The following is a 12,741-nucleotide window of genomic DNA, read 5'->3' as shown; positions in this document are numbered from 1 at the left end:
AGTCTTCTTGGAAACAAGTGTCATTTATGGAAACCTGGTGCAGTGTTGATGCAACCCTCAATGCACCCTCAAAGTGACTGTTTTGTTTAGTCTCAGAATGTAGACGTCCAGAGAAACATGTCAGATGCTACATAGCCCAATGTTGATTTCCCTTCAATGGGGGGGGGGGAGCTGCAGAGAGCTTTCATAATATTATTAGCTTGGCTGCTCTGGTCCTGGGGTTTACTCAGATTTGAAAGAAGTGGAGTTAATTAAAATTAAACAAAGACCTTCTGTCCCTGCCTGGTTGGGTTCCTTTCCTCTTTCTCTGAGATGACAAAGAAGCTATAAATATAGGGAGCCCTGCTTTGTGTTGTCCTGTCAGGCAAGAGTAATTAAGGAAGCATGACGTCCAGGTGCAGTGTGCTCAGTGGATGGCTGGGGAGGAAATGGGACATGTTAAAATTGGCTCAGTGAATCTCCAAGCACACATGATATGCTGGTAAGTTATAAAGATGGGGAAGACAGTACTGGTTTAGGTAGCATCCACTTGGCAGTGTCATACTGCTTTGGACAATGCCCTCCCCCAATTGGCCTACTGTAACAAAAAGCTCAAATCTGTTTCACTTGAGATCTATTGGTACGTTATTGTTTTTTTCTGTGTGTGTGTGCACTTACAAAACATAAAACAGAATGGAAACTAACAAGTTACTAACACATTCCCCATGGGCATTCTAATAGGTTACTGAATTTCCTGTTCAAAAATGGCATGCGCAGCCAATTTTTAAAGCCTTCCCAAGTTCAAGAAGTAGTTTGGACAGGAATTAAGCACCTGTATGACCATGATCAGAGGCGTACCTAGGATCCCTTGCACCCTTGGCAAGGAGTTGTATCAATGCTTTCCCTCCCTCCATCCTTGTGCCCTTGGCAAAAAGATATATCTGCATCTCCCAAGCTGGGAGAAACCATGAACCAGAAACTCAAAAAATGGCTTTTCATCACCCTTTGCACTCCACTAGTGACTTCCTCCATGGCCATTGGGGTATAATCTGCTTTGCTCCTCCTCTTCTGTCATTCTGTCCATCTTCCTTCCTTCCTTCCTTCCTTCCTTCCTTCCTTCCTTCCTTCCTTCCTTCCTTCCTTCCTTCCTTTCACTGCTTTCCCTTCTACCTCCTCCTTCCCTTTTTCCTCCTGCAAATCTCACCTGCTTTCTTCAACTTTCTTCTTTCTAAGCCTCACTGGGCCATCTGCTCACACTTCTGTAGGGCTGCTGCAATGGCCCACACCAGGAGCCAAATTCCTCCACTGAGGTGCCCAGAGGAGCCTGAGTGCCGTGCCCAGTCACCCAGAGCAGCAGAGGAGCGGCCCAGGAACGTGTAGATGGGCAGGCGAGCTCTTAGCCACTCTGAGCCAGAGTAGAGACGTGTGATTTTAGCACACCCACCCACGCCTGTGTCCTTGGCAGGGGCCAACTCATGATGTTGTCTTTGATCTCTAGGTTGCCTCCATGTTATCTTTTGCCAATACAGTAATGCACAGGGTCTCCCTGACATCAGATTTTGCTCACGCTACGCTGGAAGGAAAAGCAGAATCCCCTAATTAGCTGCATGGATTATATTACGTGTCACATTTGAGAAAGCTTTGCTTTGATGCTGTCTAATGGTTTGTCCCATTTCAAAGCTCGCCTAACTCTTATGACAAGTTAAACAAAACAAGTGAGCATCTGTTGTGAGAAGGCTGCAAGATAAATGGAAGAAACCTGAGACATCACAAAATTGCAAAATGGCAGTTTGTGAAAAAACAACAACAGCCCTCACTCTTAGCTTTGTCAATGTAGCATCTTCCTTTTTCTCTCATGCTGATGTATAAAGCTGCATCTCAGTATCTGTGGTAAAACCATTTTCTCATCCTAGAAGTAGTACTTGGCTTTATTTACAAATGAGCTGTGCCTAGATATTACAGTCCACAGAATAATAATGTAAGGCCGCAATCCTAACCATGTTTACTCAGAAGTAAGTACAATTCAGTTCTATTGGGCTGCCTCCCAGGTAGGTAGGGTTAGGAGTACAGCAGTTTTTTTTATAAAGAAAACAAAAATGGAAAACAAAACAAGAAAAAAATAAAAGGTTCAATATTATCAGAATACTTATATTCTCAATATATGATGACGCGAGTCTATCCACAAATCTCTTTCTAAAATATAATCATGAAAAAAATGTCAGTTTAGGTCATTAATGCTATATCTCAAATGCTAAAGCAATTTAAAAGGAGCAGAAATTAGTTTTATGTCCACAGCCCTCACCCCTATTTGCTAGAATACTGACCTGAAAATTTACTCAAAGCTAACATACTGTGTAAGTCAGTTACATAGCTACATAATTTTGTGAACAATAGAGGAATATGTTTCTTTTGCTCCATTTGATGTCCCAGTACATCTTTAATGGCTCTTAATTCTTCTCTCCAAAATGTAGTACTAATAGGTCTAATCCTGAAGCTATAAAAGCCGTTCATGTGCACAAGAGAACATCTCCAGAGGACAGCTGATTTTGTGTGATATAAAAAGAGGTTCATCTCTAAAATAATATGGGAAGTGTTCTATTAGAAATGAGTTCACATTACTGTTTGTATAATATTGTTGAATATACCACTTATTCAACAAAGTAGTTTACAGTACAAGTATAAGGCCAATAGACAAACATAGTTAAAATACACAACAAAACAATTTCATCCAAATGTTAAACATCCACAATTAAAATGTGCAATCAAACAGCACAACAAATTGGTTCTAGAGCAGGCAGTGACTTTCTCTTTCTGGTTCTGCTTGAGTTAATAGTTTTTTCTGTATGTTCTAGATGTGTGGAATTCTGGGGAAGGAATCCTTTCTGAAATTTGACCCAAGGTAAGAAGAGAAATGATCCCTACCACATGCCAAGAGCAAGCTGCTCTGGAAGGCAGTGGTGGCAAGACCTCACCTTGGGGGTTGTTTGGTCATCTTTGTGGGCACTTTATTGCAGCTGGCTGAATAGAAACGAGGAAGATCACACATAGATTATTTTAAAAAATAGCCAGAAAAGAACTTCCTGCTTTGTTAGAACTGGCAGGGCTTTGAACTGTAATTAACCAGATCATTTAAACTACAAAGGCCGGTCAGTCTCTTTCCCTTGATCTGAACATGTTGCTTATAAGCTTTTCCCACTCGGCTTATTATAGTGAAATATTCAATAGGAGCACCTACTATTTACGGTAATTATGACTTTGATTATTTTGAGTCCACGTAAAAGAGCTGAATATATTACTGCCATGCTTTGTGCAATCACAGGGCTTTTTGTTCCGAATTGCATCTACTTACATTTAGTAAGGTTTTATCCCGAGTTAGTGTGATTAGCAGTGGGTTTTTTTTTGTGTGTTTTTTTAAGAAAAAAAAGTGCTGCCTCTCACCATGAAGTTGTCACAGGAAGTGCCACACTTTTAGCATTTGAGAAAGAAAAAAGGTGCCAGTATTGCATACCATTGAGTACCCCCAGAAAAAAAGCACCAGATTAGACTTGCAGCCTTAAATGCACAGTCCTAGGTCTTACAGTTGCAATTAACTGCCTTGCTCTGTGCTGTGCTGTTTTACGATATTTCTATTGTTTTATTGATATCTTATTGTTACCCACTCTGAGATTGCTTTTTGGTAATGGGCAGGATATAAATGTTTTCAGCAAATGAACCAAAATAAGAAGTTACTCTTCTGGAAGCATTTCAGGTTGCTTTCTTTATGTTGCTTTCCATGGTTCCAGCCGAGCACAGAGCGGAAAGCTGAGAACCCAGTGAGAATTGGGCATCTGGGTGCACTTGAAGTCCGAAATCTAGATGTTGAGTTCTTCAGGCACTGCCAAGTTGTCTTGCAAACATATGAAACGGTTAACTACGGTTTGAGTTTAACCCCTACTCTTTGCTCCATTTTAGAAAACTTTGAATAAACCTGGCCAATGCAATAACTGGACAATATGTTTGCTCAGTCCAGTCATTCATCACAGCCCAAGTACTGTTTGACTTGTATTCAAACGATTGCTTAACTCCACATGAACAGAATTACTTCTCCAAACAGATGCAAAGGCAAACATTTAAAGTGAGATCAGGCTGTGGATGGATGTGTTTTGCTAGATTTACACAGCGTTTCATGAATAGATGTTACTCAGCTTCATTATTAACCATTCATTGTACTGATCTTCCTTATTTTGGGATATTTAACGTAAGAGGACCACTGATGGATCACACCCAAAGGCCTGTCTAGTCCAGCAGCCTATTGTCATGATGAATAATCAGATACCTATGGAAAAATCACATCCAGAACATGACCATAACAGCACTCTCCACAATTATGCTGCCCACCACCTGGTATTCAAAGGCATACTGCATCGCTAGTGACCACGGATACCTTAAACTCAATGAATTTGTCTAAGCCCATTTTAAAGTCATCCAAGTTGGTGGCCATTCCAAATTTTGCTGTATTTCTCTTCCTTTGCTAGGTCACCTTATGCAAAGACCTCCCCTCCTAATTCCTTCTCCACCTGCCATTTTGCAGGTATGTGACTTTTTCCAGTGTATCTGTCATCTGCCTTCTCTGGAACCGCATCTAACCTTAGCCCCAGAAGGAGGCTATCATTAAGTACATCTCCAGTAGATGTGCTGGTTTGGCCACTGGTTTCCTGCATCTCCATCATTCATCGTCTGGCAAAAGACCTAACTGTTTGAGGGTCAGTGGTATCCAGTATGACAGATATGCACAGAACCACAGTGCTGCATTTTGAAGATGTTAATCAGGTCCTAATTGGAATTGGAGGTATTAAGCTTCCTTCAACCTGTTTTTGCAAAAGGCTTAGGACTTCTCCTGCTTTTGCCCCAGAACCTTGAGGATTTTGTCCTAATTTAACTCCATGTGGCACTCAGCTCACATGAAAAGGTCGGACATGTGCAGACTAGGGAATCAAGATGATTGGAGGGACCTCTTCTGTCAAGAGAAATGATGCCATAAATTTGCTCAGACCTTTGGAGCACCTTTTATTTCTAAAACAGAATAAAGCTTACTCAACAACACAGATGACCTTGAGAGGTTTGGAAAGATTTTACACCTACCTGATTATCTCCCTTCATTACAGTAGCCCTGAGGTAATTAATCTTGCCTTCCAGTGACTAAAAGATTAATTTCAAAGTAGACTCCGAGGCAGTACAGGTTAGGGGGTGTTGAGTTGCACTGAGGGTGTTCCCAGGATACCAAAAGGCTGCCCTTGCCCTTGTTTTAAACCAAATAAAGGGAGAAGTAGAAAAGAACGTCACATTCAAAACACATTGTTTGCAATACTCCTGAGGTACACCTTTAAAAAATAAGATACAAAGAAATTTAGTTTAGAGGTAGTGCACATATTTTGCAATGAGGTGGTCTTTCGTTTCACCACTGCCATCTCCAGTTAAAATAATGAAGTAGAATAATAGAATCATAGAGTTAGAATGGACGCCAAGGGTCATCTAGCCCGACCCCTGCAATACAGGGATCCTGCACACATCTGGGAGGGCTCAAGTCTAGCATGTAGAAGACTCTGTGTGAGATATTGGAGCTCTGCTGCTAGTGAAAATAGACCTGGGGTTGCCAACCATTTAGGTCTACTGGCCCAGTTGGCTTCCTGAGCAGTTGATATGGGCACCACCCTCTCTGGCCACTTTTCTCCCCCAGGTCAGCTTCCCTACCAGAGACAGAGAGAGAGAGACTGTGTGTGTGTGTGTGTACACATTTTGCTTTCCCAATAAATCTGGGCAAAAGTCCAATCTAGTAGAATTAATATGAGCCTTGAAAAACCCATAGAGATGAAAGAGGAAGTGGGAAAGAGTGTCATTCTTCCAATATCCTCCCTCATATCTACTGAAGGCAGAAGAAAGTAACTGCCCTCACCGCCTCATGCGACCAAGCAGGCAGGGAGTGGAGAGGCTCAGAAGTTTCACAGATACAGTACTAGAAGATTGTCACTGTATTTGCAGGAGCCATGCTGCCAACCCCTGCAGTAGAGTTTTGAGCTAGATGGACAAATCGTCCAACCTGCTTAAAGGCAGCTTCCTATGATCTTAAGCTGGCAACTCACCCTTTCATTTACTGACAGAAAGGGCAAGTGGCAAAAGAATAAATGATACATAGTACAGAAATCTATACTACTTGAATGCATGGAAAACTAAATAATCCACTGGTGTAAGGTTGTTTTGCTCCTTAAATTCTCAGGGGCTAACCCAGCCAGATGGGTGGGGCATAAACAATAAAATTATTATTATTACCAACTGCACTTCTGTGAATCAGCATCTTTCTCTGCATATAAATACCGACTGAAGAGGGCTGAGAAGGTTTATTTAATGAGACTAATTGCAGGGGGATAATGTAATTGGAAGCCGAGCTTCTCAGAAAGGGTGTTAGCTGTGGCCTGTGGCCAAAGGATATGCATCCAAGCTGGCACCCATGACAAAATTCAACCTGGAGTCCGTTTGCTGACCCACTTTCCAGAAGGATCAGAGTTGCTCCAGATTCATCATTATCTAAAGCTGTGAGGTGGCCTTTTCAGCAGTACAGGTGGAGACGCATCCATACGAGGAATGAAATTAAAATTAGAGCTCTGGTCATTTTTAGGCCCTGAAGAAAGACCCCAAATGTGGGAGGCCAGTTAGATCAGAAAATGTCTGCCATGAGATACACATTATGAGGTGAAGCACAAATGTAATGTCACAAGAGACGAAGCCTACACATGGATGGTCTTGCTCTTTTTCTCTGCTTTGGTTTTCTATATTTTGGTGTCTTTCCCTGTATTTGCCATTTCTACACTTACGTTGCCAGATTCAAGTTGGACATCTGATGAAGGAGGGCAGCAGGGAGTATGAGAGGAATGGAGAAGAGAAACAAAGAAGAGAAACACATTGGAGATACTATAAAGCAATAAACAAAACAAAAAGGGGGCAGGGGTAGAACTGACATACAGAGTGTGATGGAAATGGAATTTGCCATATTTTCTGGAGCAATCCTTTGTAGCTGTAATATAAAGGCAACTTCTCACATTTTCTTGTATTGGGCAGCATCCAATAATACCTGCCCTCTTGCACAGTGGAAATTTGCTTGAGCAACAGAACTCTTGGTTTTTCTTTTCCGCATATGCCAGGCACCCAAAGGCCCCTTCCCAATCTACTCCAGAGTCCTCCAAACTCTGGAGTTTTGAGGGGCATGCAGAGGGATGGAGGTGGGAAGGGGAGGAAGGAAAAGCCCTGTTGAGTGAGTGGACATCCCCTCTCGCTATGCTGGACCTCACACATTGTGTCATACTGTGCAGATTGAACATTTACATCAATTCCTCCTTTGTGTATGCCTACAGAATTGTGTTAGCAGATGGTGATTATGAAACCCCCTTTGAATCCCTGGATTCTTCTTGTAGAAACAAGGTAAAATAGTGACATGCTAATTTTGAATTAATCCCTTTGAGAGCATGTGATGAAGGGATGTGACGGGCACGTCTCTACATCTTTGTGAAGAACATTCACAAAGATTTTTGGATGTATACAGTGGTATCTCGGGTTAAGTACTTAATTCGTTCCGGAGGTCCATTCTTAACCTGAATCTGTTCTTAACCTGAAGCACCACTTTAGGTAATGGGGCCTCCTGCTGCTGCCGTGCCGCCGGAGCACGATTTCTGTTCTCATCCTGAAGCAAAGTTCTTAACCTGAAGCACTATTTCTGGGTTAGCGGAGTCTGTAACCTGAAACATATGTAACCTGAAGCGTATGTAACCTGAGGTACCACTGTATTTTGACACAGCACGTTTTGAGAAAAGAAGCACATACAACTTTACCTCGTAGGTGGAATTCACCTAGTACAAATTCTGGAATTACCAGCATAAGCTGGTTTTTAATGTGTTTTAAATGTGGTAGGTTTTGAGACAAGAAAGTGTTTTCTCACTGTGAACCATTGCCATTCTAAGAGAAAAAGGGAGGCGTTCATGGTGAATTCTGGCACTTCTTTTTCTATGCTCCTGGGGTCTGTGTGCAGTCACTAATGACCCCTGATGTCCTTTGAAGGGAAAATATGAGTGGTAGATCTGTAGACTACTTAGCCCGGATTCAGGCAGAACAAGCACTTAGGCACTCTCTTGAAGCAGGACAACAAAACAGGCAGTGCTTAATATTGAATGGCACTAGGATCCCAAACACTTTGTGTCATGATCAAAAGGTGAGGCGTGACGAAATAGTCAGACATTTCCCCCCTTGTAAAACAGCATTGCACCTTTAGTCATATGATTCTTTGTCAACAGTACAAAGCTTAGAAATGTTCCTTGACATTGGAGTCAAACTTCCGTTATTCAAACAGGCGAGAGGAAGGCAATTGGCCCTAAACATGACTCTCTTTATTTCCCAGTGACGTCAGTTCTGTATTCAGACCATGCCTTTTATTAGTTCCTTGTAAAAGGTCTCTTCAAATACACGGGGCCATGAATTCCGTTGAGAGGAGTGAGGGAAAATAGGATAGGGCAGCAGTAAGTATCCAGTGAATCAAAAACCTAAGCTTGATCCTAATTTGATTAATTCATGCTTTATGACTCTTCTCAAACCAGACTACAGGTCACTGGCTGCCATCTGTCTTTTTTTAAATTTGAATTGCTCAGTGACCACATACTTGAGGTGATTTCATCTACCTTTACACTTTCTTATCTGTAGACTTGTGCTCTGTTTTCATTTGTTGTGGTGGTTTTATAGCTCTGTGTTGGCCTTCTGAATCCCAATCATGGTTGTGTTGGCTAGGGCTGAAGAGAGTTGTAGCCCCAAACATCTGAGGGGCACCAGGCCGGGTAAGCAAACCAAAATTAAAAGCTCACCATCTTTAGGTTTGATAAGGGACAGTCCTCAATACAAAGGACCTTCACAGAATCAATGGCTTCTCAACACCAGCCTGACCAGGCTTTTGCTCTCTAGAATATTAGAACTGTAATTCCCATCAACTCCAGCCATGATGACTGGGGCGGATGCGGGCTATAGTCCATCAACTGGACTACATCTGGGAAAGGTTGTTTTGGGCTGACCTCTTGCGCTACAACAGAATATTAATCACATCAGGCAATAGCTCAGTGGCAGAGTACATACTTTGCTTGTCAGAGGTCCCAGGTTCAAATCTCTAGAGCAGTGTTTCCCAACCTTGGGCCTCCAGCTGTTTTTGGACTACAATTCCCATCATCCTTGACCACTGGTCTTGCTAGCGAGGGATGATGGGAGTTGTAGTCCAAAAACAACTGGAGGTCCAAGGTTGGGGAACACTGCTCTAGAGAACTGGAAAAATTCCTCCCCAAATCCCTGGAGAGCTGTCGCCAGTCGGTGTGGATATGGATAATACTGAGCTAGAGGGACCAATGATATGGCTTGAGGGCCCTCCAGAATGGCAAGGTTTACTTTGTGGTTGTATTTTGCAACATCTCATTGATGTAATAAAGGTGCATTAGTGGTGGTGGATTTATACTGGACCGTCCACACACAATTCCATTTTATTAATAGTTCTGCAATGCTTCTCCAATACAGTGGTACCTTGGGTTACAGACGCTTCAGGTTACAGACACTTCAGGTTAAAGACTCCGCTAACCCAGAAATAGTACCTCGGGTTAAGAACTTTGCTTCAGGATGAGAACAGAAATGGCACAGCGGCTGTGCAGTGGCAGCAGCAGGCCCCATTAGCTAAAGTGATATCTCAGGTTAAGAACAGTTTCAGGTTAAGTATGGACCTCCAGAACGAATTAAGTTCTTAACCCGAGGTACCACTATATTGCCACATTACTGCAATGTGGAGAGAAACATTTGTGGTACGAAACGTTATAGGAGTCCACAACAAGCTATGGGACATGCACTGAATGGAAACGAAACAATATGTCTGTCCCAAAGCTTTTGCAGATGCAAACAACGTGGAAAGCAGGATCGCGAGGAACCGCCCCAGTACAATCATGAATTCGCATCCTTGTGAAGGTGCCATAAAGAACACATTGGGGCGGCATAATATAACTTCCATGTTTCTGAATACCTTTTTGGATTTTTCTTGTACAACACAGAATTGTTCCATTTCAGGACCCAACTTCCCTTGACATGGCCTGCAGTCATGTCAAAGGATTAAAAAAAAAAATGTAATCCAAGGCATGGGGCTTGGATTGTAGCGTGTAAAGAAGTGAGATTTAAGTTTTCTCTTCCCAGTCATGATCCCCACAGAACTGCCCCTGTGCTGTGATTAGTGATAGAAAATAAAACCTCCCATTGTGGTCCATGTGAGCCTTTTTTTGTATCACTAATTGCAGTGGGGGAGCATTTCAATCAGGATCTCTGCTGGGGAGGAATAGTAGGGCCTCTGCTCTGCGCCAAGCACTGTGGCACTGCTCAAAATCAGCTTCCCCTGCCAATAACAATTAGCATTATAATAATATATATATATATATATATATATATATATATATATATATATGCTTTCGTAGATTTTCACGGGTACAGGAATGCAGGTTTTGGTGTCTTCGGGTGTCTTCCCGTGTAAGAGTCGGGGTGTCTGTGCGACGTTTCGACGAGGTCTCACTCGTCATCTTCAGGCTGGTGCTTTCGGCTTCTTGTTACTGGAACAGAGCAGAGTCTGGTGTTTGAGTTCCTATAAATACTGTTGAGGGGTGTGGTGTATAGCCTCCAACGTTCTGGGTAGAGAGGAAGTTCCTAGATTAGTGTGCCTTTTCTTCTTTTGTTCCTTAATTACTTGAGGGATATCTTGGGTGATTTCATGAGTGATATTCTGAATATCACTGGGTGGGTCATTAAGTGTAGATTAGTTGCTAAAGCTCTCGTGTCTTGACCTCTTGAGCTTGTGAAGAGTTTTTCTGAGAAGATGGCTGTGCTGCAATTAGTTGTGCTCTGGCTTGGCTTCGTGTATAGGGGCGAGCTATGGTTTTGTGCCTTGTGCCAGCCAGATCTGTGTAGGGATTGCAGGGGGGTGCAGCATCCGGAGGTGCCACTATAGTTTGGTTACTGGATGGAGTCTGTAATATGTCTGTGGAGAGGGTCTGGGTTTGGGTCTGGTGTGGTTGATTGGTGACGGCGTTCTGTGTGCCTCTGGTTCTGGTGTCGGTTTTTGTGGGGAGGGCTAATTTCCAGATGTCTGGCAGGCGGGACGTGTCGTCACGCTTGTTCATGTTGTGAGGGTGTTTCTCTATCTCGATGGCTTCCATGATTATTCTCTTGTGGTGATGTTCCATGTTAAAGAGCAATTTGGAATCTGCAAAATTAATTTCGTGTCCTGTTTCTTTCATGTGTTGGAAAAGAGAGGAAGTTTTTTCTTCTTTTTTGACGGCGTTCTTGTGTTCTGCGATACGTGCATTTATTCGTCTGTTTGTTTGTCCAATGTACGTGGCTGGGCAGACTTTGCAGGGTATTTCATAGACCCCTTGGTTTTCCAGCTGGATTTTGTCTTTTGGGTTTCTGAGGATATTGGCTATTTTTTGGTTGGTGCAGAAGGCTGTTTTGATATTGTGTTTATGGAGGATTTTGCTGATTTTGTCTGTAGTGCCCTTGATATAAGGAAGGATGGCCATGCCATTGTTTTCTTCTGTGTCTTGGTTTTTGGGGGGTGTTTCTTTTTGGATTAGCTTCGTAACCCTGTTTTTCTGGTATCCATTGGCGATTAACACATTTGAGAGATTCTGTAACTCAGTTGTCAAGTGGTCTTTGTCAGCCAGGCGTTTGGTTCTGGAGATGAGAGTCTTGGCTACGGAGTTTATTTGTGCAGGGTGGTGGTGTGATTGTGCATGTAAGTAGCGGTTGGTGTGTGTTTTTTTCCGGTAGATAGTGTGTCCTAGGGAGCCATCAGGTTTTTTGTAGATTAGGACGTCAAGAAAGGGGAGTTGGTTGTTGTCTTCTATTTCCATAGTGAATTGTATTTTGGGGTGTAGGCTGTTGAGATGTGTGAGGAAGCTATCTAGTTTTTCTTTCCCGTGTGGCCAAATTACAAAGGTGTCGTCAACATATCTGAGCCAAAGTTTGGGTTTGTGTTCTGACTTGTCTAAAGCATTGGTTTCAAAGTGTTCCATGTACAAATTTGCGATGACCGGTGAGAGGGGTGATCCCATGGGTGCTCCTTCTATCTGTTTGTATCTTTGTCCATTGTGGATGAAGTACGTGTTGGTTAGGCAGTGGTTGGTCAGGTCCAGGATGTATTTGGGGGGGTTGTATTTGTTTTGAATGGCTGTCAAGGCTTCATTAATGGGCACTTGAGTGAAGAGAGATACAACATCGAAGCTCACAAGTAGGTCATCGGGATGTAGGTATTGTTTCTTTATTGTTTCTATGAACTGGAAGGAGTTAGTAACGTGTGAAGCGATGGATTCTGCATAGGGCTGAAGTTGCTTAGCGAGAAATTTAGCGAGATTTTGTAGAGGTGAGCCTATGGAGCTGACTATTGGTCTGAGAGGTGTTCCTTCTTTGTGTATCTTGGGGAGACCGTAGAGTTTGGGGCATCTGGATGATTTTTCTCTGGGGATGATTCTTAGCTGGATTTCTTCACTTTAGACAAGTCAGAACACAAACCCAAACTTTGGCTCAGATATGTTGACGACACCTTTGTAATTTGGCCACACGGGAAAGAAAAACTAGATAGCTTCCTCACACATCTCAACAGCCTACACCCCAAAATACAATTCACTATGGAAATAGAAGACAACAACCAACTCCCCTTTCTTGACGTCCTAATCT

The sequence above is a fragment of the Podarcis vaucheri genome, assembly GCF_965113315.1.
Source record: "Podarcis vaucheri genome assembly, chromosome: 1".
NCBI classification, from domain to species: Eukaryota; Metazoa; Chordata; class Lepidosauria; order Squamata; family Lacertidae; genus Podarcis; species Podarcis vaucheri.
The sequence above is the reverse complement of the archived record's forward strand: the minus strand, read 5'-3'. Positions refer to the sequence as shown.